The sequence below is a fragment of the Bombina bombina genome, chromosome 6 (genome assembly GCF_027579735.1).
Source record: "Bombina bombina isolate aBomBom1 chromosome 6, aBomBom1.pri, whole genome shotgun sequence".
Classification (NCBI taxonomy): Eukaryota; Metazoa; Chordata; class Amphibia; order Anura; family Bombinatoridae; genus Bombina; species Bombina bombina.
In genome coordinates, this window is record NC_069504.1 from 8,892,075 (window position 1) to 8,920,032 (window position 27,958).

Consider the following 27,958-nt stretch of genomic DNA (forward strand, 5'->3'; position numbering starts at 1 on the left):
ACGCTTGGATTAGAATGTCGTCTAGGTAAGGTGCTACAGAAATGCCCCTCGGCCTTAGAACCGCTAGAAAGGACCCTAGTACCTTTGTGAAAATTCTGGGAGCAGTGGCTAAACCGAATGGAAGAGCCACAAACTGGTAATGTTTGTCCAGAAAGGCGAACCTTGGGAACTGATGGTGATCTTTGTGGATCGGAATATGCAGGTACGCATCCTTTAAGTCCACGGTAGTCATATATTGACCCTCCTGGATTGTTGGTAAGATCGTCCGAATGGTTTCCATTTTGAATGATGGAACTCTGAGGAATTTGTTTAGGATTTTTAAATCCAGAATTGGCCTGAAAGTTCCCTCTTTTTTGGGAACTACAAACAGGTTTGAGTAAAAACCCAGACCTTGTTCCGCTGTTGGAACTGAGTGTATCACTCCCATCTTTAATAGGTCTCCTACGCAATGTAAGAATGCATGTCTCTTTATCTGGTCTGAAGATAAGTGAGACATGTGGAACCTTCCCCTTGGAGGGAGTTCCTTGAACTCTAGAAGATACCCCTGAGAGACTATTTCTAGTGCCCAGGGATCCGGAACATCTCTTGCCCAAGCCTGAGCAAAGAGAGAAAGTCTGCCCCCTACTAGATCCGGTCCCGGATCGGGGGCTACCCCTTTATGCTGTCTTGGTAGCAGCAGCAGGCTTCTTGGCCTGTTCACCCTTGTTCCAGCCTTGCAATGGTTTCCATGCTGGTTTAGGCTGGGAAGCGTTACCCTCTTGTCTAGAGGCTGTAGAATTTGGTGCCGGTCCGTTCCTGAAATTGCGAAAGGAACGAAAATTAGATTTGTTTTTAGCCTTGAAAGGCCTATCCTGTGGGAGGGCATGGCCCTTTCCCCCAGTGATGTCTGAAATAATCTCCTTCAATTCTGGCCCGAAAAGGGTCTTACCTTTGAAAGGAAAATTAAGCAATTTTGTTTTGGACGACACATCCGCCGACCAAGATTTTAGCCAAAGTGCCCTGCGCGCCACTATTGCAAAACCTGAATTTTTCGCCGCTAATTTTGCCAATTGAAAAGCGGCATCCAAAATAAAGGAATTAACCAACTTTAGTGCGTGAATTCTGTCCATGACTTCATCATATGGAGTCTCCTTTTGGAGCGAATTTTCTAGTTCCTCGAACCAAAAAGCCGCCGCCGTGGTGACAGGAATAATGCACGAAATTGGTTGAAGAAGGAAACCTTGCTGAACAAATATCTTTTTAAGCAATCCTTCCAATTTTTTATCCATAGGATCTTTGAAAGCACAACTGACCTCAATAGGGATAGTTGTGCATTTGGCTAACATTGAAACTGCCCCCTCTACCTTAGGGACCGTTTGCCATGCGTCTCTTCTGGGGTCGACAATGGGGAACATTTTCTTAAATATAGGAGGGGGAACAAAAGGTACACCTGGCTTCTCCCACTCCTTAGTCACTATGTCCGCCACCCTCTTGGGTATCGGAAAAGCATCGGCGTGCACTGGGACCTCTAAGAATTTGTCCATTTTGCACAACTTCTCTGGAATCACCAAAGTATCACAATCATCAAGAGTAGCTAGCACCTCCTTAAGCAGAGCGCGGAGATGTTCTAGCTTAAATTTAAATGCCACGATATCAGGTTCTGCCTGCTGAGAAATTTTTCCTGAATCAGAAATTTCTCCCTCAGACAGACCCTCCCTCACTGCCAACTCAGATTGATGTGAGGGTATAACAGATAAATTATCGTCAGCGCCAACTTGCTCATCCTCTGTATTTAAAACTGAGCAATCACGCTTTCTGGGAAATGCTGGCAGTTTGGATAAAAGATTTGCTATAGAATTATCCATTACTGCTGTTAATTGCTGCATAGTAACAAGCATTGGCGCGCTAGATGTACTAGGTATCGCCTGCGCAGGCAAAACTGGTGTTGACACAGAAGGAGAGGATGATGAACTATCCCCACTACCTTCATTTGAAGAATCATCTTGGGCAACCTTATTAAATGTGACAGTACTGTCCTTACTTTGTTTGGACGCCATGGCACAATTTGCACATACATTTAAAGGGGGAACCACCTTGGCCTCCATACACACAGAACATATGCTATCTGAAGGTACAGACATGTTAGGCAGGTTATTAATGCAATAAAAACGATTTTATACAAAACCGTTACTGTCTCTTTAAATAATAAAAGGAACACACTTTATTTCTGCATATTCAAAAAACTATGAAGGAAATATCCGATCTTTATAAAATTAACACCCCAGTGTCTTAATGCTTTGAAAGTATTGCACACCAAATATGAAGTTTCTAGACCCTTAAATAAGCAAACCGGAGCTAATTGTTCAATTAACCGGTTTAAACACATTACAGTCCCTGCCACAGACTTTGCTGCGGCTTTTACCTTCCTTAGGGGTTATTCACCACAGAAAAAAGCCTTCCGGAATCTGTTTCTCAGCCACAGGACTCTCTCACATGAAGCTGCATGCACTGCCTTTGGAAGTAACTGCGCAACTGAGGCCTCCTCCCTCTGCATACCAGAGTGAAGGGGCCTTTCTGACTAGATTAGGCGTCTAAACCAATGCCAGGCATAATTAAAACGTTCCCAAAAGTGTTTCTAAGCTCATAAAACACTCCAAATGTCATAAGAATATGATATAAGCAAATCGATTTAGCCCACAATAGTGTCAACCAGCATAGAGCCCAAATTATAAGCCTTTAATCTGTTACTGAGTCTAAGAAAAACAGAATTTATGTTTACCTGATAAATTACTTTCTCCAACGGTGTGTCCGGTCCACGGCGTCATCCTTACTTGTGGGATATTCTCTTCCCCAACAGGAAATGGCAAAGAGCCCAGCAAAGCTGGTCACATGATCCCTCCTAGGCTCCGCCTACCCCAGTCATTCGACCGACGTTAAGGAGGAATATTTGCATAGGAGAAACCATATGATACCGTGGTGACTGTAGTTAAAGAAAATAAATCATCAGACCTGATTAAAAAACCAGGGCGGGCCGTGGACCGGACACACCTATGTTGGAGAAAGTAATTTATCAGGTAAACATAAATTCTGTTTTCTCCAACATAGGTGTGTCCGGTCCACGGCGTCATCCTTACTTGTGGGAACCAATACCAAAGCTTTAGGACACGGATGAAGGGAGGGAGCAAATCAGGTCACCTAAATGGAAGGCACCACGGCTTGCAAAACCTTTCTCCCAAAAAATAGCCTCAGAAGAAGCAAAAGTATCAAACTTGTAAAATTTGGTAAAAGTGTGCAGTGAAGACCAAGTCGCTGCCCTACATATCTGATCAACAGAAGCCTCGTTCTTGAAGGCCCATGTGGAAGCCACAGCCCTAGTGGAATGAGCTGTGATTCTTTCAGGAGGCTGCCGTCCGGCAGTCTCGTAAGCCAATCTGATGATGCTTTTAATCCAAAAAGAGAGAGAGGTAGAAGTTGCTTTTTGACCTCTCCTGTTACCAGAATAAACAACAAACAAGGAAGATGTTTGTCTAAAATCCTTTGTAGCATCTAAATAGAATTTTAGAGCGCGAACAACATCCAAATTGTGCAACAAACGTTCCTTCTTCGAAACTGGTTTCGGACCCAAAGAAGGCACGACTATCTCCTGGTTAATGTTTTTGTTAGAAACAACTTTTGGAAGAAAACCAGGTTTAGTACGTAAAACCACCTTATCTGCATGGAACACCAGATAAGGAGGAGAACACTGCAGAGCAGATAATTCTGAAACTCTTCTAGCGGAAGAAATTGCAGCCAAAAACAAAACTTTCCAAGATAATAACTTAATATCAACGGAATGTAAGGGTTCAAACGGAACCCCCTGAAGAACTGAAAGAACTAAGTTGAGACTCCAAGGAGGAGTCAAAGGTTTGTAAACAGGCTTGATTCTAACCAGAGCCTGAACAAAGGCTTGAACATCTGGCACAGCTGCCAGCTCTTTGTGAAGTAACACAGACAAGGCAGAAATCTGTCCCTTCAAGGAACTTGCAGATAATCCTTTCTCCAATCCTTCTTGAAGAAAGGATAGAATCCTAGGAATCTTTACCTTGTCCCAAGGGAATCCTTTAGATTCACACCAACAGATATATTTTTTCCATATTTTGTGGTAAATTTTTCTAGTTACAGGCTTTCTGGCCTGAACAAGAGTATCAATAACAGAATCTGAGAACCCTCGCTTTGATAAGATCAAGCGTTCAATCTCCAAGCAGTCAGCTGGAGTAGGACCAGATTCGGATGTTCGAACGGACCTTGAACAAGAAGGTCTCGTCTCAAAGGTAGCTTCCATGGTGAAGCCGATGACATATTCACCAGATCTGCCTACCAAGTCCTGCGTGGTTACGCAGGAGCTATCAAGATCACCTACGCCCTCTCCTGATTGATCCTGGCTACCAGCCTGGGGATGAGAGGAAACGGCGGGAATACATAAGCTAGGTTGAAGGTCCAAGGTGCTACTAGTGCATCTACTAGAGTCGCCTTGGGATCCCTGGATCTGGACCCGTAGCAAGGAACCTTGAAGTTCTGACGAGAGGCCATCAGATCCATGTCTGGAATGCCCCACAGTTGAGTGATTTGGGCAAAGATTTCCGGATGGAGTTCCCACACCCCCGGATGCAATGTCTGACGAATCAGAAAATCCGCTTCCCAAGTTTCCACTCCTGGGATGTGGATTGCAGACAGGTGGCAGGAGCGAGTCTCCGCCCATTGAATGATTTTGGTCACTTCTTCCATCGCCAGGGAACTCCTTGTTCCCCCCTGATGGTTGATGTACGCAACAGTCATCATGTTGTCTGATTGAAACCGTATGAACTTGGCCCTCGCTAGCTGAGGCCAAGCCTTGAGAGCATTGAATATCGCTCTCAGTTCCAGAATATTTATCGGTAGAAGAGATTCTTCCCGAGACCAAAGACCCTGAGCTTTCAGGGATCCCCAGACCGCGCCCCAGCCCATCAGACTGGCGTCGGTCGTGACAATGACCCACTCTGGTCTGCGGGAGGTCACCCCTAGCGACAGGTTGTCCAGGGACAGCCACCAACGGAGTGAGTCTCTGGTCCTCTGATTTACTTGTATCTTCGGAGACAAGTCTGTATAGTCCCCATTCCACTGACTGAGCATACACAATTGAAATGGTCTTAGATGAATGCGCGCAAAAGGAACTATGTCCATTGCCGCTACCATCAAACCTATCACTTCCATGCACTGTGCTATGGAAGGAAGAGGAACGGAAGGAAGTATCCGACAAGAGTTTAGAAGTTTTGTTTTTCTGGTCTCTGTCAGAAAAATCCTCATTTCTAAGGAGTCTATTATTGTTCCCAAGAAGGGAACTCTTGTCGACGGAGATAGAGAACTCTTTTCCACGTTCACTTACCATCCGTGAGATCTGAGAAAGGCCAGGACTATGTCCGTGTGAGCCTTTGCTTGAGGAAGGGACGACGCTTGAATCAGAATGTCGTCCAAGTAAGGTACTACAGCAATGCCCCTTGGTCTTAGCACCGCCAGAAGGGACCCTAGTACCTTTGTGAAAATCCTTGGAACAGTGGCTAATCCGAAAGGAAGCGCCACGAACTGGTAATGCTTGTCCAGGAATGCGAACCTTAGGAACCGATGATGTTCCTTGTGGACAGGAATATGTAGATACGCATCCTTTAAATCCACCGTGGTCAAGAATTGACCTTTCTGGATGGAAGGATTGTTCGAATGGTTTCCATTTTGGACGATGGAACCTTGAGAAACTTGTTTAGGATCTTGAGATCTAAGATTGGTCTGAACGTTCCCTCTTTTTTGGGAACTACGAACAGATTGGAGTAGAACCCCATCCCTCGTTCTTTTAATGGAACAGGATGAATCACTTCCAGAAGATAACCTTGGAAGACTATTTCTAGCGCCCAAGGATCCAGAACATCTCTTGCCCAAGCCTGAGTGAAGAGAGAGAGTCTGCCCCCCACCAAATCCGGTCCCGGATCGGGGGCCCGCATCTCATGCTGTCTTGGGAGCAGTGGCAGGTTTCTTGGCCTGCTTTCCTTTGTTCCAGCCTTGCCTTGGTCTCCAGGCTGGATTGGCTTGAGAAGTATTACCCTCCTGCTTAGAGGACGTAGCACTTGGGGCTGGTCCGTTTCTGCGAAAGGGACGAAAATTAGGTTTATTTTTGGCCTTGAAAGACCTATTCTGAGGAAGGGCGTGGCCCTTGCCCCCAGTGATATCAAAGATAAACTCTTTCAAGTCAGGGCCAAACAGTGTTTTCCCCTTGAAAGGAATGTCAAACAATTTGTTCTTGGAAGACGCATCCGCTGACCAAGATTTTAACCAAAGCGCTCTGCGCGCCACAATAGCAAACCCAGAATTTTTCGCCGCTAACCTAGCCAATTGCAAGGTGGCGTCTAGGGTGAAAGAATTAGCCAATTTAAGAGCACGAATTCTGTCCATAATCTCCTCATAAGAAGAAGAATTACTAATAATCGCCTTTTCTAGCTCATCGCACCAGAAACACGCGGCTGTAGTGACAGGGACAATGCATGCAATTGGTTGTAGAAGGTAACCTTGCTGAACAAACATCTTTTTTAGCAAACCTTCTAATTTTTTATCCATAGGATCTTGGAAAGCACAACTATCTTCTATGGGTATAGTGGTGCGCTTGTTTAGAGTAGAAACCGCCCCCTCGACCTTGGGGACTGTCTGCCATAAGTCCTTTCTGGGGTCGACTATAGGAAACAATTTTTTAAATATGGGGGGAGGTACGAAAGGTACACCGGGCCTGTCCCATTCTTTATTAACAATGTACGCCACCCGCTTGAGTATAGGAAAAGCTTCGGGGGGCCCCGGGGCCTCTAGGAACTTGTCCATTTTACATAGTGTTTCTGGAATGACCAGATAATCACAATCATCCAAATTGGATAACACCTCCTTAAGCAGAGCGCGGAGATGTTCCAACTTAAATTTAAAAGTAATCACATCAGGTTCAGCTTGTTGAGAAATTTTTCCTGAATCTGAAATTTCTCCCTCAGACAAAACCTCCCTGGCCCCCTCAGACTGGTGTAGGGGCCCTTCAGAAACAATATCATCAGCGGCCTCATGCTCTTCAGTATTTTCTAAAACAGAGCAGTCGCGCTTTCGCTGACAAGTGGGCATATTGGCTAAAATGTTTTTGATAGAATTATCCATTACAGCCGTTAATTGTTGCATAGTAAGGAGTATTGGCGCGCTAGATGTACTAGGGGCCTCCTGTATGGGCAAAACTGGTGTAGACGAAGGAGGGGATGATGCAGTACCATGCTTACTCCCCTCACTTGAGGAATCATCTTGGGCATCATTTTTACTAAATTTATTATGACATAAATCACATCTATTTAAATGAGAAGGAACCTTGGCTTCCCCACAGTCAGAACACAATCTATCTGGTAGTTCAGACATGTTAAACAGGCATAAACTTGATAACAAAGCACAAAAAACGTTTTAAAATAAAACCGTTACTGTCACTTTAAATTTTAAACTGAACACACTTTATTACTGCAATTGCGAAAAAGTATGAAGGAATTGTTCAAAATTCACCAAAATTTCACCACAGTGTCTTAAAGCCTTAAAAGTATTGCACACCAAATTTGGAAGCTTTAACCCTTAAAATAACGGAACCGGAGCCGTTTTTATATTTAACCCCTTTACAGTCCCTGGAATCTGCTTTGCTGAGACCCAACCAAGCCCAAAGGGGAATACGATACCAAATAATGCCTTCAGAAAGACTTTTCTATGTATCAGAGCTCCACACACATGCAGCTGCATGTCATGCTGTTCTCAAAAACAAGTGCGCCATACCGGCGCGAAAATGAGGCTCTGACTATGATTAGGGAAAGCCCCAATAGAATAAAGTGTCTAAAACAGTGCCTGCCGATATTATTTTACAAAAAATACCCAGATTAAATGATTCCTCAAGGCTAAATATGTGTAAATATGATCGATTTAGCCCAGAAAATGTCTACAGTCTTAATAAGCCCTTGTGAAGCCCTTATTTACTGTGTGAATAAAAATGGCTTACCGGATCCCATAGGGAAAATGACAGCTTCCAGCATTACATCGTCTTGTTAGAATGTGTCATACCTCAAGCAGCAAAAGACTGCTCACTGTTCCCCCAACTGAAGTTAATTCCTCTCAACAGTCCTGTGTGGAACAGCCATGGATTTTAGTAACGGTTGCTAAAATCATTTTCCTCATACAAACAGAAATCTTCATCTCTTTTCTGTTTCAGAGTAAATAGTACATACCAGCACTATTTTAAAATAACAAACTCTTGATTGAATAATAAAAACTACAGTTAAACACTAAAAAACTCTAAGCCATCTCCGTGGAGATGTTGCCTGTACAACGGCAAAGAGAATGACTGGGGTAGGCGGAGCCTAGGAGGGATCATGTGACCAGCTTTGCTGGGCTCTTTGCCATTTCCTGTTGGGGAAGAGAATATCCCACAAGTAAGGATGACGCCGTGGACCGGACACACCTATGTTGGAGAAATGGCTTACCGGTCCCATAAGGGAAAACTGACAGTCTTCTAGCATTACTATGTGTTAGAAAAGAGACTGGTCATACCTGAAGCAGATAAGTCTGCAAACTGTTACCCCCAACTGAAGTTCTCTGGTTTCAACAGTCCTGCGTGGGAACAGCAATGGATTTTAGTTACTGGTGCTAAAATCATACTCCTCTTTTAACAGAACTCTTCATCACTATCTGTTGTAGAGTAAATAGTACAAACCGGCACTATTTTAAAATAACAAACTCTTGATAGAAGAAATAAAACTACAACTAACACCACATACTCTTTACCATCCCCGTGGAGATGCTACTTGTTCAGAGCAGGCAAAGAAAATGACTGGGGGGCGGAGCCAGAGGGGGGCTATATGGACAGCTTTTGCTGTGTGCTCCCTTTGCCATTTCCTGTAGGGGAAGAGAATATTCCCACAAGTAAGGATGAAGCCGTGGACCGGACACACCAATGTAGGAGAAAGCAGCACAATCTTGCACTACTTTAAAAATAATAAACTCTTGATTAAAGAATCTATTCTAACACCTCACTTTAACACTTCCTATCACTAACGTAGGCAAAGAGAATGACTGTGGTGGGAGGGAAGGGAGGAGCTATTTAACAGCTCTGCTGTGGTGCTCTTTGCCGCCTCCTACTGACCAGGAGGTGAATATCCCATTAGTAATTAAGATGATCTGTGGACTCATCGTGTCATTAAAAAGAAATCCCTGCGACATCCAGCATCTACCAGAACTCTTACTCAAAGGATTACATGGACAAAACATTAACCCCAGTCCTATCTTGAAGGGAAGCTACCCGTTAAAGGAATTTAATCCAAATTTCTTCAGAGCATCATCTTCGCCTTCCTGCAAGTTACAGAAGCAAAGAATGACTGGGGGAGCATGGCAAGTGGGAGGGATACTTAAGCTTTGGCTGGGGTGTCTTTGCCACCAGGTGTTGAATTCCCAACAGTAGTGAATGGAATCGTGGACTCTCCATGCCATTGGAAAGAAAAGACAGGAGAGACTGGATAGGACTACTAGTTCATATATGCTGTCACCATTTACATTAGTACGTTCCCAGAAGGCACAGTGGATTCCTAATCCGTTATGTCTGAGCTGTCTTTGAATTGGTTTTTAACAACAATTTTGGCTATTGATGTGCTAAATTCCCTGTATTGTGAGATGAAACAGAAAAGCAACAAAAGTATTAATGTGGCATGAACCCCACACTCACCTCTAGCTCCAAAAAATCACCCAAATCATCCACTCTGTCCAAATGAATCCGTGTTTGCCCCACAAGAAATAGAAGACGTTTCTTCACTACTATACCGCGAACACTAAGTGCTTGAGCCAGGACCTGCTGCAATACAGAAATTAAAATGATAAATTATAACATACAGACAGTTGAAGCACACACAGACAGGGGTACGGCTTGTTATGTCTGTATGTTATAATCTATCAGAATATACAGACAGGTGAAGCACACACAGAGGAAAGGCTTGTTATGAATGTTTGTGCATACACTGATTATTACATACAGACAGGTAAAGCACATACAGAGGTACGACTTGTTATTTCTGTGCATACCCTGATAGATTATTACATACAGACAGGTGAAGCACACACAGACAGGGGTATGGCTTGTTATGTCTGTGCATACACTGATAGATTATTACATACAGACAGGTGAAGCACACACAGACAGGGGTATAGCTTGTTATGTCTGTGCATACACTGATAGATTAATACATACAGACAGGTGAAGCACACACAGACAGGGGTATGGCTTGTTATGTCTGTGCATACACTGATAGATTATTACATACAGACAGGTGAAGCACACACAGACAGAGGTACGACTTGTTATGTCTGTGCATACACTGATAGATTAATACATACAGACAGGTGAAGCACACACAGACAGGGGTATGGCTTGTTATGTCTGTGCATACACTGATAGATTAATACATACAGACAGGTGAAGCACACACAGACAGGGGTATGGCTTGTTATGTCTGTGCATACACTGATAGATTATTACATACAGACAGGTGAAGCACACACAGACAGAGGTACGACTTGTTATGTCTGTGCATACACTGATAGATTAATACATACAGACAGGTGAAGCACACACAGACAGGGGTATGGCTTGTTATGTCTGTGCATACACTGATAGATTAATACATACAGACAGGTGAAGCACACACAGACAGGGGTATGGCTTGTTATGTCTGTGCATACACTGATAGATTATTACATACAGACAGGTGAAGCACACACAGACAGAGGTACGACTTGTTATGTCTGTGCATACACTGATAGATTAATACATACAGACAGGTGAAGCACACACAGACAGGGGTATGGCTTGTTATGTCTGTGCATACACTGATAGATTAATACATACAGACAGGTGAAGCACACACAGACAGGGGTATGGCTTGTTATGTCTGTGCATACACTGACAGATTATTACATACAGACAGGTGAAGCACACACAGACAGAGGTACGACTTGTTATGTATGTGCATACACTGACAGATTATTACATACAGACAGGTGAAGCACACACAGACAGGGGTACGGCTTGTTACAGTATGTCTGTGCATACACCGATAGATCATTACATAGACAGTCTATGAAATGAGAAGGGGATGGAGGGAACAGTTTCCTGCAAATATCAGGATCACCATGACCACAGGGTAATAAAAAAACCACTAAACTTAAAACTCAGAACAGATATGGTTGGGGTAGGGGATAAGTAAAAGGAAACTATACAAGAGTTCAGCAGAGCAGCATTATTGTGTTATTCTCACGTACTGCCAGTCCCACAGGGTCTGTTGTGCTAGAAATCGAATAGTCTGACAGTTTCGGGCCTTGGACGTCTGGACGAGAGTAATAGATTAACTGCCCATGTCCATTCTGTAAAAGAGAGGCAGAAACAACGGATTATAACTCAGAGCTGGCTGGGAGGGAAATGTATAAACAAAATGTATGCTTACCTGATAAATTATTGTCTTTCCTGGCATAGAGAGTCCACAAATTCAAATGTATTTATTACTGTTGGGAATTCAACACCTGGCTACCAGGAGGAAGCAAAGACACCCCAGTCAAAGCAAAGTATCCATCCCACTTCCCATACTCCCCCAGTCATTCAGCCAAGGAAATAAGAATACGTAGGAGAAACACTAGGGGTATAGAGGTGCCAGGAGAATAGGAACAAAAGCCTATTTCGTCGTCTCCTCATGCAAGGAAAGAAACAAAATTTATGCTTACCTGATAAATTTATTTCTCTTGTGGTGTATCCAGTCCACGGGTTCATCCATTACTTGTGGGATATTCTCCTTCCCAACAGGAAGTTGCAAGAGGACACCCACAGCAGAGTTGTCTATATAGCTCCTCCCCTAACCCCCACCTCCAGTCATTCGACCGAAGACAAGTAAGAAAAAGGAGAAACTATAGGGTGCAGTGGTGACTGTAGTTTTAAAAATAAAAACACCTGCCTTAAAGTGACAGGGCGGGCCGTGGACTGGATACACCTTACAAGAGAAAACAAAATTTATGCTTACCTGATAAATTTCTTTCTCTTGTGGTGTATCCAGTCCACGGATTCATCCTTTACTTGTGGGATATTCTCATTCCCTACAGGAAGTGGCAAAGAGAGCACACAGCAGAGCTGTCCATATAGCTCCCCCTCTAGCTCCACCCCCCAGTCATTCGACCAAAGGTTAGGAAGAAAAAGGAGAAACCATAGGGTGCAGTGGTGACTGTAGTTTAAATAAAAAAAAAAATTACCTCACTTAAATGCCAGGGCGGGCCGTGGACTGGATACACCGCAAGAGAAAGTAATTTATCAGGTAAGCATAAATTCTGTTTTCTCTTGCAAGGTGTATCCAGTCCACGGATTCATCCTTTACTTGTGGGATACCAATACCAAAGCAATAGGACACGGATGAAGGGAGGGAACAAGTCAGGCAACCTAAACGGAAGGCACCACTGCTTGTAAAACCTCTCTCCCAAAAATAGCCTCCAAAGAAGCAAAAGTATCGAATTTGTAAAATTTGGCAAAAGTATGCAGTGAAGACCAAGTCGCTGCCTTACAAATCTGTTCAACAGAAGCCTCATTTTTGAAAGCCCATGTGGAAGCCACTGCTCTGGTAGAATGAGCAGTAATTCTTTCAGGAGGCTGCTGCCAGCAGTCTCATAGGCCAAACGGATGATGCTTTTCAGCCAAAAGGAAAGCAAGGTCGCTTTCTGACCTCTCCTCTTACCAGAATAGATAACAAACAAGGAAGAGGTTTGTCTGAAATCCTTAGTTGCTTGTAAATAGAACTTTAAAGCACAAACTACATCAAGATTGTGTAAAAGACGTTCCTTCTTCGAAGAAGGATTAGGACACAGAGAAGGAACAACTATTTCCTGGTTAATATTCTTGTTAGAAACAATTTTAGGAAGAAAACCAGGCTTGGTACGCAAAACTACCTTATCTGCGTGGAACACCAGGTAAGGTGAATCACACTGTAAGGCAGATAATTCTGAAACTCTTCGAGCAGAAGAGATAGCTACCAAAAACAAAACTTTCCAAGATAACAACTTAATGTCTATGGAATGTAAAGGTTCAAACGGAACCCCTTGAAGAACTGAAAGGACTAGATTCCAACTCCATGGCGGAGCCACAGGTTTATAGACAGGCTTGATTCTGACTAAAGCCTGAGCAAACGCTTGAACGTCTGGTACTTCTGCCAGACGCTTGTGTAACAGGATAGACAAAGCAGATAATTGTCCTTTTAAGGAACTAGCTGACAATCCTTTCTCCAATTCTTCTTGGAGAAAGGACAATATCCTGGGAATCCTAATCTTACTCCATTAGTAACCCTTGGATTCACACCAACAAAGATATTTCCGCCATATCTTATGGAAGATTTTCCTGGTGACAGGCTTTCTAGCCTGAATCAGAGTATCTATAACTAACTCAGAGAACCAACGCTTTGATAGAATTAAGCGTTCAATCTCCAAGCAGTCAGACGTAGAGAAACTAAATTTGGATGCTTGAACGGACCCTGTATTAGGAGATCCTGCCTCATTGGCAGTGTCCATGGTGGGACAGATGACATGTCCACTAGGTCTGCATACCAAGTCCTGCGTGGCCACGCAGGTGCTATCAGAATCACCGAAGCCTTCTCCTGCTTGATTCTGGCAACCAGACGCGGGAGGAGAGGAAACGGTGGAAAAACATAAGCCAGATTGAAGGACCAAGGCGCTGCTAAAGCATCTATCAATACCGCCTTGGGATCCCGGGACCTGGACCCATAGAGAGGAAGTTTGGCATTCTGATGGGACACCATCAGATCCAATTCTGGAGTGCCCCATAGCTGAGTTAGCTGAGCAAACACCTCCGGGTGGAGTTCCCACTCCCCCGGGTGAAAAGTCTGACGACTTAGAAAATCCGCTTCCCAGTTGTCTACTCCTGGGATGTGAATTGCTGAGAGATGGCAGGAGTGGTCCTCCGCCCACCTGATTATTTTGGTTACTTCCGTCATCGCTAGGGAAATCTTTGTTCCCCCCCGATGATTGACGTAAGCTACAGTCGTGATGTTGTCCGACTGAAATCTGATGAATTTGGCCGCAGCTAGTTGAGGCCATGCCTGAAGAGCGTTGAATATCGCCCTCAGTTCCAGAATGTTTATCGGGAGAAGCGTTTCTTCCCGAGACCATAAGCCCTGAGCTTTCAGGGAGTCCCAGACTGCACCCCAGCCTAACAGACTGGCGTCGGTCGTTACAATGACCCACTCTGGCCTGCGGAAACATATTCCCTGAGACAGGTGGTCCTGAGACAACCACCAGAGAAGAGAATCTCTGGTCTCCTGGTCCAACTGAATTTGAGGAGACAAATCTGCATAATTCCCATTCCACTGTTTGAGCATGCATAGTTGCAGTGGTCTGAGGTGTATCCGAGCAAAAGGGACTATGTCCATTGCCGCTACCATTAATCAGATTGTCTCCATGCACTGAGCCACAGATGGCCGGGGAATGGAATGAAGAACTCGGCAAGTAGTTAAGTTTTAATTTTCTGACCTCCGTCAGAAATATTTTCATTTCTACCGAGTCTATTAGAGTCCCTAGGAAGGGAACCCTTGTGAGAGGGGAAGAGAACTCTTTTTGATGTTCACCTTCCACCCGTGAGACCTCAGAAAGGCCAATACAATCTCCGTGTGAGACTTGGCTCTTTGGAAAGACGGCACCTGAATTAAAATGTCGTCTAGGTAAGGCGCCACTGCTATGCCCCGCGGTCGTAGCACCGCCAGAAGGGACCCTAGCACCTTTATGAAAATTCTGGGAGCAGTGGCTAAGCCGAAAGGAAGAGCCACAAACTGGTAATGTTTGTCCAGAAAGGCGAAACTGGTGATGATCTTTGTGGATAGGAATGTGTAGGTATGCATCCTTTAGATCCACTGTAGTCATATATTGACCTTCCTGGATCATTGGTAAGATTGTCCGAATGGTCTCCATCTTGAATGATGGGACTCTGAGGAATCTGTTTAGAATTTTTAGATCCAGGATGGGTCTGAAAGTTCCCTCTTTTTTGGGAACCACAAACAGGTTTGAGTAAAAACCCAGCCCTTGTTCCACGATTGGAAATGGTTGGATCACTCCCATTGTATGTAATCTTCTACACAGCGTAAAAACGCCTCTTTCTTTGTCTGATCTGTAGCCAGACGAGAAATGTGGAACCTCCCCCTTGGAGGAGAACCCTTGAATTCTAGAAGATATTCCTGGGCTACAATATCTAACGCCCAAGGATCGTGTACATCTCTTGCCCAGGCCTGAGCGAAGAGAGAGAGTCTGCCCCCTACTAGATCCGGTCCCGGATTGGGGGCTACCCCTTCATGCTGTCTTGGTGGCAGCTGCAGGCTTTTGGGCCTGTTTCCCCTTATTCCAGCCCTGGTAAGGTTTCCAAGTTGCCTTGGGCTGTGAAGAGTTACCCTCTTGCTTTGCAGCCGGAGAGGATGAAGCGGGGCCGTTCCTGAAATTATGAAAGGAACGAAAATTAGCTTTGTTCTTTGTCTTAAAGGACTTGTCCTGAGGGACAGCATGGCCTTTTCCCCCATTGATTTCTGAAATAATCTTTCAATTCAGGCCCGAAGAGGGTCTTTCCTTTGAAAGGGATGTTCAAAAGCTTGGATTTAGACGACACATCGGCCGACCAGGACTTTAACCATAGCGCCCTGCGCGCCAAAATGGCGAAACCTGAATTTTTTTGCCGCTAACTTAGCTATTTGGAAAGCGGCGTCAGTGATAAAAGAATTAGCTAGCTTTAGAGCCTTAATTCTATCCATAATTTCCTCATATGAGGTCTCCGTCTGGAGCGAGTCTTCCAGCGCCTCAAACCAGAAGGCGGCTGCAGTAGTTACAGGAATAATGCAGGCAATAGGCTGGAGAAGAAAACCTTGTTGAACAAAAATTTTCTTAAGTAAACCCTGTAACTTCTTATCCATAGGGTCTTTGAAAGCACAACTGTCTTCAATTGGTATGGTTGTGCATTTAGCAAGTGAAGAAACAGCCCCCTCCACCTTAGGGACCGTCTGCCACGAGTCCCACACGGGATCAGATATGGGGAACATTTTCTTAAAAACAGGAGGGGGAACAAAGGGAACACCTGGTCTATCCCACTCCCTAGTAACGATATCCGCAATCCTCTTAGGGACCGGAAACGCATCCGTGTAAACAGGAACCTCTAGGTACTTGTCCATTTTACACAATTTCTCTGGGACCACGAAAGGGTCGCAGTCATCCAGAGTAGCTAATATCTCCCTAAGCAAAACGCGGAGGTGTTCTAGTTTAAATTTAAAAGCCAATGTATCTGAATCTGTCTGAGGAGGAACCCTTCCTGAATCAGAGACTTCTCCCTCAGACATCAAATCCCTCACTCCCACTTCAGAGCGTTGTGAGGGTATATCGGATACGGCTACCAAAGCGTCAGAATGCTCATAATCTGTTCTTAAAATGGAGCTATCACGCTTTGCAGGTAACACGGGCAGTTTAGATAAGAAGGCTGTAAGAGAATTATCCATGACTGCCGCTAAGTCTTGTAATGTAAAAGGGTTAGATGCACTAGAGGTACTAGGCGTTGCTTGCGCGGGTGTAACTGGTTGTGACACTTGGGGAGAGGCAGACGGGCTACCCTTGTTACCTTCAGTCTGAGAATCATCTTGGGCCACATTCTTAAGTGCAACAATATGATCTTTAAAGTGTATAGATATAACAGTACAAGTGGGACACATTCTGAGAGGGGGTTCCACCATGGCTTCTAAACACATTGAACAAGGATTTTCCTTAGTGTCAGACATGTTTAACAGACTAGTAGTATACACAAACAGGCTTGGAAATCACTTTAATCAAATAAACACAATTTGAAAAAACGTTACTGTGCCTTTAATAGATAAAAAGAGCACACAATTTTACAAAACGGTGAAAAATGCAGCAATCCTTTTGAAATTTTCACAGTATGTACCCAAAGCCTTAAGATTGCACCACAAGTTGCAGAACGATTAACCCCTTAATGCCCAAACCGGAGCAGCTTAAAGCCAACACCCGCCCTACTTGCCCTTAGGGATCAGATTTGGGGGAAAATAGCTTCTTTAAGGCACTCAAACAGCAGCAGGACCCTCCATGTGAAGCAGCATGAACTTCTCTGGAATTCTAAGTGCGCATCTGAGGCGCAAAATTAGGCCCCTCCCACTCTACTCCGGAGCTGTGAGGCCTACTAAATCACTCCTAAGTGAATACAAAAAACAGCCATGTGGGTAATAACCCCAGAAAGAACCCAAAGGGCTTTCAAAGTGTCTTGCAAAACGATTTTTCCTAGCTAAACAATCGATTGCCCTTAATGAGTGTCAACCAGTATATTAGCCCTATTATGTAAGCATTCAATTCCTTACTAAGTCTGTGAACATAGCTTACCCTGCCCTCATGGGGATCTTGTCAGTCTCCTAGCATTATCTCAGTCTTGTCTAGAAATAAATGACTGAACATACCTTATTGCAGATCACCCTGCAAACTGTTCCCCCCAACTGAAGTTTTCTGGTACTCCTCAGTCCTGTGTGGGAACAGCAGTGGATTTTAGTTACAACATGCTAAAATCATTTTCCTCTCAGCAGAAATCTTCATCACTTTTCTGCTAGAGAGTAAATAGTACAAACCGGTACCATTTAAAATAACAAACTTTTGATTGAAGATAAAACTACAATTCTAACACCACATTCACTTTACCCTCCCGAGAGAGACCCTAGTGCTTAGAGCTGGCAAAGATAATGACTGGGGGGTGGAGCTAGAGGGGGAGCTATATGGACAGCTCTGCTGTGTGCTCTCTTTGCCACTTCCTGTAGGGAATGAGAATATCCCACAAGTAAAGGATGAATCCGTGGACTGGATACACCTTGCAAGAGAAATTTTGTTTTCTCTTGTAAGGTGTATCCAGTCCACGGGTTCATCCATTACTTGTGGGATACCAATACCAAAGCTTTAGGACACGGATGAAGGGAGGGACAAGGCAGGAACTTAAACGGAAGGCACCACTGCCTGTAAGACCTTTCTTCCAAAAATAGCCTCCGAGGAAGCAAAAGTATCACATTTGTAGAATTTAGAAAAAGTATGAAGCGAAGACCAAGTTGCCGTCTTACAAATCTGTTCAGAGGCCTCATGTTTAAAAGCCCATGTGGAAGCTACCGCTCTAGTAGAATGAGCTGGAATTCTTTCAGGAGGCTGCTGGCCAGCAGTCTCATAAGCTAAACGGATTATGCTTCTCAGCCAAAAAAAGAGAAGTTGCCGAAGCCTTTTGGCCTCTCCTCTTTCCAGAATAGATAACAAACAATGCAGATGTTTGACGAAAATCCTTAGTAGCTTGCAAATAAAACTTTAAAGCACGAACCACGTCAAGATTGTGTAACAGACATTCCTTCTTTGAAGAAGGATTAGGACACAGAGACGGAACAATTTCTTGATTGATATTCTTATTAGATACCACCTTAGGAAGAAACCCAGGTTTGGTACGCAAAACCACCTTATTTGCATGGAAGATCAGATAAGGGGAATCCCACTGTAAGGCAGATAACTCTGAAACTCTTCGATCCAAAGAGATAGCTACTAGAAACATAACTTTCCAAGATAAAAGCTTGATATCTATGGAATGCAAAGGTTCAAAACTGAACCCCTTGAAGAACTTTAAGAACTAAATTTAAACTCCATGGCGGAGCAACAGGTTTAAACACAGGCCTGATTCTAACCAAAGCCTGACAAAACGCCTGAACGTCTGGAACATCAGCCAGACGCTTATGCAAAAGAATAGACAGAGCAGAAATCTGTCCCTTTAAGGAACTAGCCGATAATCCCTTTTCCAATCCTTCTTGGAGAAAAGATAATATCCTAGGAATCCTGATCTTACTCCACGAGTAACCCTTGGATTCACACCAATGAAGATATTTACACCATATCTTATGATAGATTTTCCTGGTGACAGGCTTTCGAGCCTGAATCAAGGTATCAATGACCGACTCGGAGAAACCACGTTTTGATAAAATCAAGCGTTCAATCTCCAAGCAGTCAGCCGCAGAGAAATTAGATTTGGATGTTTGAATGGACCTTGGAGTAGAAGGTCCTGCCTCAGCGGCAGAGTCCATGGTGGAAAGGATGACATGTCCACCAGATCTGCATACCAAGTCCTGCGTGGCCACGCAGGTGCTATCAAAATCACTGAAGCTCTCTCCTGCTTGATCTTGGCAATCAGACGAGGGAGGAGAGGAAATGGTGGAAACACATAAGCCAGGCTGAAGAACCAGGGCACAGCTAGAGCATCTATCAGCATTGCCTGGGGATCCATTGACCTGGACCCGTAACGAGGAAGCTTGGCGTTCTGACGAGACGCCATGAGATCCAGTTCTGGTTTGCCCCATAGTTGAATCAGCTGGGCAAATACCTCCGGATGGATCTCCCACTCCCCCAGATGAAAAGTCTGTCGACTTAGAAAGTCTGCCTCCCAGTTCTCTACTCCTGAGATATGGATAGCTGAGAGATGGCAAGAGTGAACCTCTGCCCAAAGAATTATCTTGGAAACCTCCATCATTGCCAGGGGACTTCTTGTTCCCCCCTGATGGTTTATATAGGCTACAGTCATGATATTGTCCGACTGAAATCGGATTAATCTGACCGCAGTCAGTTGAGGCCAAGCCTGAAGAGCATTGAATATCGCTCTTAGCTCCAGAATGTTTATCGGAAGGAGGGCCTCCTCCTGAGTCCACGAACCCTAAGCCTTCAGGGAATTCCAGACTGCGCCCCAGCCGAGAAGGCTGGCATCTGTCGTCACTATAGTCCACTCTGGCCTGCGGAAACTCATTCCCCCTGGACAGATGGACCCGAGATAACCACCAGAGAAGAGAATCCCTGGTCTCTTGATCCAGATTTAACAGAGGAGACAAATCTGTGTAGTCCCCATCCCACTGATTGAGCATGCAAAGTTGCAGTGGTCTGAGATGTAGGCGGGCAAACTGAACTATGAAGTGGAATGAAGAGCCCGGCAAGAAGTTAGAAGCATTGATATCCTGACCTCTGTTAGAAAAAATTTCATTTCTACTGAATCTCGTAAAGATTCTTGGCGCCGTGGCTAACCCGAAGGGAAGTGCCACAAACTGGTAATGCCTGTCTAGGAAGGCGAACCTGAGGAACTGATGATGGATCTGTGAATCGGAATGTGGAGATAAGCATCCTTTAAGTCCACGGTAGTCATATATTGTCCCTCCTGGATCATAGGGAGGATGGTTCGGATTGTCTCCATCTTGAAGGATGGGACCCTGAGAAATTTGTTTAGGATCTTGAGATCTAAGATTGTCTGAATGTTCCCTCTTTTTTGGGAACTATAAACAGGTTTGAATAGAAACCCTGCCCCTGTTCCTCCCTTGGAACTGGGTGGATCACTCCCATAACCAGAAGGTCTTGAACGAAACGTAAGAATGCCTCTCTCTTTATCTGGTTTGCAGATAGTAGTGAGAGGTGAAATCTCCCCTTTGGAGATGAACCTTTGAATTCCAGAAGATATCCCTGGGAAACAATCTCTAGTGCCCAGGGATCCTGGACATCTCTTGCTCAAGCCTGAGCGAAGAGAGAAAGTCTGCCCCCTACTAGATACGGTCCTGGATCGGGGGCTACTCCTTCATGCTGTCTTAGAGGCAGCAGCAGGTTTTTTGGCCTGCTTCCCCTTGTTCCAAGCCTGGTTAGGTTTCCAGACTGGTTTGGACTGGGCAAAATTTCCCTCTTGTTTTGCATTAGAGGAAGCTGAAGCTGCGCCACTCTTGAAGTTTCGAAAGGAACGAAAATTATTCTGTTTGGTCCTTAACTTATTAAACCTATCCTGAGGAAGGGCGTGACCTTTTCCTCCAGTAATGTCAGAAATGATCTCCTTCAGACCAGGCCCGAAAAGGGTCTGTCCCTTGAAGGGGATGTTAAGAAGCTTAGACTTTGAAGTAACGTCTGCTGACCAGGACTTAAGCCATAGCGCCCTACGCGCCAGAATGGCAAAACCTGAATTCTTAGCCGTTACCTTGGTTAAATGAAAAACGGCGTCAGAGATAAAGGAATTAGCTAACTTAAGAGCTTTAATATTGTTTAAAATATCATCTAACGGGGTCTCCACCTGTAGAGCCTCCTCAAGAGACTCGAACCAGAAAGCCGCTGCAGCAGTAACTGGGGCAATGCATGCAAGAGGCTGGAGAATAAAACCTTGATGTATAAAAAACATAATTTATGTAAGAACTTACCTGATAAATTCATTTCTTTCATATTAACAAGAGTCCATGAGCTAGTGACGTATGGGATATACATTCCTACCAGGAGGGGCAAAGTTTCCCAAACCTTAAAATGCCTATAAATACACCCCTCACCACACCCACAAATCAGTTTAACGAATAGCCAAGAAGTGGGGTGATAAGAAAAAAAGTGCGAAGCATATAAAATAAGGAATTGGAATAATTGTGCTTTATACAAAAAAAAAAATCATAACCACCACAAAAAAGGGTGGGCCTCATGGACTCTTGTTAATATGAAAGAAATGAATTTATCAGGTAAGTTCTTACATAAATTATGTTTTCTTTCATGTAATTAACAAGAGTCCATGAGCTAGTGACGTATGGGATAATGACTACCCAAGATGTGGATCTTTCCACACAAGAGTCACTAGAGAGGGAGGGATAAAATAAAGACAGCCAATTCCTGCTGAAAATAATCCACACCCAAAATAAAGTTTAACAAAAAACATAAGCAGAAGATTCAAACTGAAACCGCTGCCTGAAGAACTTTTCTACCAAAAACTGCTTCAGAAGAAGAAAATACATCAAAATGGTAGAATTTAGTAAAAGTATGCAAAGAGGACCAAGTTGCTGCTTTGCAGATCTGGTCAACCGAAGCTTCATTCCTAAACGCCCAGGAAGTAGACACTGACCTAGTAGAATGAGCTGTAATTCTCTGAGGCGGAATTTTACCCGACTCAACATAGGCAAGATGAATTAAAGATTTCAACCAAGATGCCAAAGAAATGGCAGAAGCTTTCTGGCCTTTCCTAGAACCGGAAAAGATAACAAATAGACTAGAAGTCTTACGGAAAGATTTCGTAGCTTCAACATAATATTTCAAAGCTCTAACAACATCCAAAGAATGCAACAATTTCTCCTTAGAATTCTTAGGATTAGGACATAATGAAGGAACCACAATTTCTCTACTAATGTTGTTGGAATTCACAACTTTAGGTAAAAATTCAAAAGAAGTTCGCAACACCGCCTTATCCTGATGAAAAATCAGAAAAGGAGACTCACAAGAAAGAGCAGATAATTCAGAAACTCTTCTAGCAGAAGAGATGGCCAAAAGGAACAAAACTTTCCAAGAAAGTAATTTAATGTCCAATGAATGCATAGGTTCAAACGGAGGAGCTTGAAGAGCTCCCAGAACCAAATTCAAACTCCAAGGAGGAGAAATTGACTTAATGACAGGTTTTATACGAACCAAAGCTTGTACAAAACAATGAATATCAGGAAGAATAGCAATCTTTCTGTGAAAAAGAACAGAAAGAGCGGAGATTTGTCCTTTCAAAGAACTTGCGGACAAACCCTTATCTAAACCATCCTGAAGAAACTGTAAAATTCTCGGTATTCTAAAAGAATGCCAAGAAAAATGATGAGAAAGACACCAAGAAATATAAGTCTTCCAGACTCTATAATATATCTCTCGAGATACAGATTTACGAGCCTGTAACATAGTATTAATCACGGAGTCAGAGAAACCTCTTTGACCAAGAATCAAGCGTTCAATCTCCATACCTTTAAATTTAAGGATTTCAGAAACAAAATCTCTTATGTTATCAGGAACATTCTGCACCTTAGATGTTGAGGGAACTGCAACAGGCAATGGTACATCACTAAAGGAAATATTATCTGCTTTAACAAGTTTGTCATGACAATTATTACAAACAACAGCTGGAGGAATAGCTACCAAAAGTTTACAGCAGATACACTTAGCTTTGGTAGATCCAGCAGGCAGTGGTTTTCCTGTAGTATCTTCTGGCTCAGATGCAACGTGAGACATCTTGCAATATGTAAGAGAAAAAACAACATATAAAGCAAAATAGATCAAATTCCTTATAAGACAGTTTCAGGAATGGGAAAAAATGCCAAACATCAAGCTTCTAGCAACCAGAAGCAAATGAAAAATGAGACTGAAATAATGTGGAGACAAAAGCGACGCCCATATTTTTTAGCGCCAAATAAGACGCCCACATTATTTGGCGCCTAAATGCTTTTGGCGCCAAAAATGACGCAACATCCGGAACGCCGACATTTTTGGCGCAAAATAACGTCAAAAAAATGACGCAACTTCCGGCGACACGTATGACGCCGGAAACGGAAAAGAATTTTTGCGCCAAAAAAGTCCGCGCCAAGAATGACGCAATAAAATGAAGCATTTTCAGCCCCCGCGAGCCTAACAGCCCACAGGGAAAAAAGGTAAGAAAAAATATGATAATTCAATGCATAATCCCAAATATGAAACTGACTGTCTGGAAATAAGGAAAGTTGAACATTCTGAGTCAAGGCAAATAAATGTTTGAATACATATATTTAGAACTTTATAAATAAAGTGCCCAACCATAGCTTAGAGTGTCACAGAAAATAAGACTTACTTACCCCAGGACACTCATCTACATGTTTGTAGAAAGCCAAACCAGTACTGAAACGAGAATCAGTAGAGGAAATGGTAAATATAAGAGTATATCGTCGATCTGAAAAGGGAGGTAAGAGATGAATCTCTACGACCGATAACAGAGAACCTTATGAAATAGACCCCGTAGAAGGAGATCACTGCATTCAATAGGCAATACTCTCTTCACATCCCTCTGACATTCACTGCACGCTGAGAGGAAAACCGGGCTCCAACTTGCTGCGGAGCGCATATCAACGTAGAATCTAGCACAAACTTACTTCACCACCTCCCTTGGAGGCAAAGTTTGTAAAACTGATTTGTGGGTGTGGTGAGGGGTGTATTTATAGGCATTTTAAGGTTTGGGAAACTTTGCCCCTCCTGGTAGGAATGTATATCCCATACGTCACTAGCTCATGGACTCTTGTTAATTACATGAAAGAAATTTTCTTAAGGAGACCCTCCAATTTTTTATCCATAGGATCTAGGAAAGCACAACTGTCCTCGACGGGGATAGTTGTACGCTTAGCTAGGGTAGAGACTGCTCCCTCCACCTTAGGGACCGTCTGCCACGAGTCCCGTATGGCGGCATCTATGGGAAACATCTTTATAAAAGCAGGAGGAGGAGAGAACGGCACACCTGGTCTATCCCATTCCTTAGTAATAATTTCCGAAAACCTCTTAGGTACTGGAAAAACATCAGTGTAAACAGGCACTGCAAAGTATTTGTCCATCTTACACAATTTTTCTGGAACTACCACGGGTTCACAGTCATCCAGAGTCGCTAAAACCTCCCTAAGCAATAAGCGGAGGTGTTCAAGCTTAAATTTAAACGCTGTCATTTCAGAATCAGACTGAAGCAACGCCTTCCCTGAATCTGAAATGTCACCCACAGATAGAAGCTCTCCTGCCTCGGCTTCTGAGTATTGTGAGGGTATATCGGACACAGGTATTAAAGCGTCAGAAAGCTCTGTATATGATCTAGCCCCAGAGCTGTCTCACTTTCCTTGTAACCCTGGCAGTTTGGACAATACCTCTGAGAGGGTAGCATTCATAACTGCCGCCATGTCCTGTAAGGTAAAAGAATTAGACGCGCTAGATGTACTTGGCGTCACTTGAGCGGGAGTTATAGGTTCTGACACATGGGGAGAGCTAGATGGCATAATCTCCCTTTTTTCAGTCAGAGAATCCCCTGGAGATAAATCTTTAAGCGCCATAATATGGTCTTTATAGTTTATAGAAATTTCAGTACATTTGGTACACATTCTAAGAGGGGGTTCCACAATGGCTTCCAAACATATTGAACAAGGAGTTTCCTCTATGTCAGACATGTTTAACAGACTAGTAATGAGACAAGCAAGCTTGGAAAACACTTTAATAAAGGTGAAACAGCAATTAAACAAAACGTTACTGTGCCTTTAAGAGAAAAAACATAATTTATGCTTACCTGATAAATTTATTTCTCTTGTAGTGTATCCAGTCCACGGATCATCCATTACTTGTCGGATATATTCCCTTCCCAACAGGAAGTTGCAAGAGGATCACCCACAGCAGAGCTGCTATATAGCTCCTCCCCTCAAATGTCATATCCAGTCATTCGACCGAAACAAGACGAGAAAGGAGAAACCATAGGGTGCAGTGGTGACTGTAGTTTAATTAAAAATTTAGACCTGCCTTAAAAAGGACAGGGCGGGCCATGGACTGGATACACTACAAGAGAAATAAATTTATCAGGTAAGCATAAATTATGTTTTCTGTTGTTAAGTGTATCCAGTCCACGGATCATCCATTACTTGTGGGATACCAATACCAAAGCTAAAGTACACGGATGATGGGAGGGACAAGGCAGGAACCACTGCCTGTAGAACCTTTCTCCGAAAAACAGCCTCCGAAGAAGCAAAAGTGTCAAATTTGTAAAATTTTGAAAAAGTGTGAAGCGAAGACCAAGTCGCGGCCTTGCAAATCTGTTCAACAGAGGCCTCATTTTTAAAGGCCCAGGTGGAAGCCACAGCTCTAGTAGAATGAGCTGTAATCCTTTCAGGGGGCTGCTGTCCAGCAGTCTCATAGGCTAAGCGTATTATGCTTCTAAGCCAAAAGGAGAGAGAAGTTGCCGAAGCCTTTTGACCCCTCCTCTGCCCAGAGTAAACGACAAACAGGGCAGATGTTTGACGAAAATCTTTAGTTGCCTGTAAGTAGAACTTCAAGGCACGGACTACGTTCAGATTATGTAAAAGACGTTCCTTCTTTGAAGAAGGATTAGGGCACAACGATGGGACAACAATCTCTTGATTGATATTCCTGTTAGAAACCACCTTAGGTAAAAACCCAGGTTTAGTACGCAGAACTACCTTGTCTGAATGGAAAATCAGATAAGGAGAATCACAATGTAAGGCAGATAACTCCGAGACTCTTCGAGCCGAGGAAATAGCCATCAAAAACAGAACTTTCCAAGATAAAAGTTTAATATCAATGGAATGAAGGGGTTCAAACGGAACTCCTTGAAGAACTTTAAGAACCAAGTTTAAGCTCCACGGAGGAGCAACAGTCTTAAACACAGCCTTAATTCTAGCCAAAGCCTGACAAAAAGCCTGGACGTCTGGAACTTCTGCCAGACGCTTGTGCAAAAGAATAGACAGAGCAGAGATCTGTCCCTTTAACGAACTAGCTGATAAGCCTTTTTCCAAACCCTCTTGGAGAAAGGACAATATCCTAGGAATCCTAACCTTACTCCATGAGTAACTCTTGGATTCGCACCAATACAGGTATTTACGCCATATCTTATGGTAGATTTTCCTGGTAACAGGCTTTCGTGCCTGTATTAAGGTATCAATAACTGACTCTGAGAAGCCACGCTTTGATAGAATCAAGCGTTCTAATTTCTCTGAGACTGACTGCATGGAGATTGATTTGGATGATTGAAAGGACCTTGTATTAGCAGGTCTTGCCTCAGAGGTAGAGTCCATGGTGGACAGGACGACATGTCCACTAGGTCTGCATACCAGGTCCTGCGTGGCCACGCAGGCGCTATCAGAATCACCGATGCTCTCTCCTGTTTGATCTTGGCAATCAGTCGAGGGAGCAGAGGAAACGGTGGAAACACATAAGCCAGGTTGAAGAACCAAGGAGCTGCTAGAGCATCTATCAGCGTCGCTCCCGGGTCCCTGGACCTGGATCCGTAACGAGGAAGCTTGGCGTTCTGGCGAGATGCCATGAGGTCCAGTTCTGGTTCGCCCCAACGATGGACCAGCTGAGCAAACACCTCCGGATGGAGTTCCCACTCCCCCGGATGAAAAGTCTGACGACTTAGAAAATCCGCCTCCCAGTTCTCCACGCCTGGGATGTGGATCGCTGACAAGTGGCAAGAGTGAGACTCTGCCCAGCGAATTTTCTTTGAGACTTCTAACATCGCTAGGGAACTCCTGGTTCCCCCTTGATGGTTGATGTAAGCCACAGTCGTGATGTTGTCCGACTGAAATCTGATGAACCTCAGTGTTGCTAACGGAGGCCAAGCTAGAAGAGCATTGAATATTGCTCTTAACTCCAGAATATTTATTGGGAGGAGTTTCTCCTCCTGAGTCCACGATCCCTGAGCCTTCAGGGAGTTCCAGACTGCGCCCCAGCCTAGAAGGCTGGCATCTGTTGTTACAATCATCCAATCTGGCCTGCGAAAGGTCATACCCTTGGACAGATGGACCCGAGATAGCCACCAGAGAAGAGAATCTCTGGTCTCTTGATCCAGATTTAGTAGAGGGGACAAATCTGAGTAATCCCCATTCCACTGACCTAGCATGCACAATTGCAGCGGTCTGAGATGCAGGCGCGCAAATGGCACTATGTCCATTGCCGCTACCATTAAGCCGATTACTTCCATGCACTGAGCCACTGACGGGCGTGGAATGGAATGAAGGACACGGCAAGCATTTAAAAGTTTTGATAACCTGAACTCCGTCAGGTAAATTTTCATTTCTACAGAATCTATCAGAGTCCCTAGGAAGGAGACTCTTGTGAGTGGCAATAGAGAACTCTTTTCCACCCATGCGACCTCAGAAATGCCAGAACTATCTCTGTATGAGACTTGGCAATTTGAAAGCTTGACGCCTGTATCAGGATGTCGTCTAGATACGGAGCCACCGCTATACCTCGCGGTCTTAGAACCGCCAAAAGTGAGCCCAGAACCTTTGTAAAGATTCTCGGGGCCGTAGCC

At 43.9% G+C, this 27,958-nt stretch overlaps 1 long non-coding RNA gene across 1 annotated transcript in view; it reads right to left on the reverse strand.

Moving 5' to 3' along the window:
- The window catches only part of LOC128662525 (uncharacterized), a 49,272-nt gene extending 37,537 nt beyond the window's left edge, over window positions 1–11,735 (reverse strand). Inside the window, exons 1-2 of the long non-coding RNA XR_008402794.1 lie at window positions 11,344–11,735; window positions 9,755–9,880 (exon numbers count right to left, since the gene is read on the reverse strand). This is a non-coding gene — a long non-coding RNA (uncharacterized LOC128662525). The remainder of the gene's footprint in view (window positions 1–9,754; window positions 9,881–11,343) is intronic.
- Window positions 11,736–27,958: the final 16,223 nt, after the last annotated feature.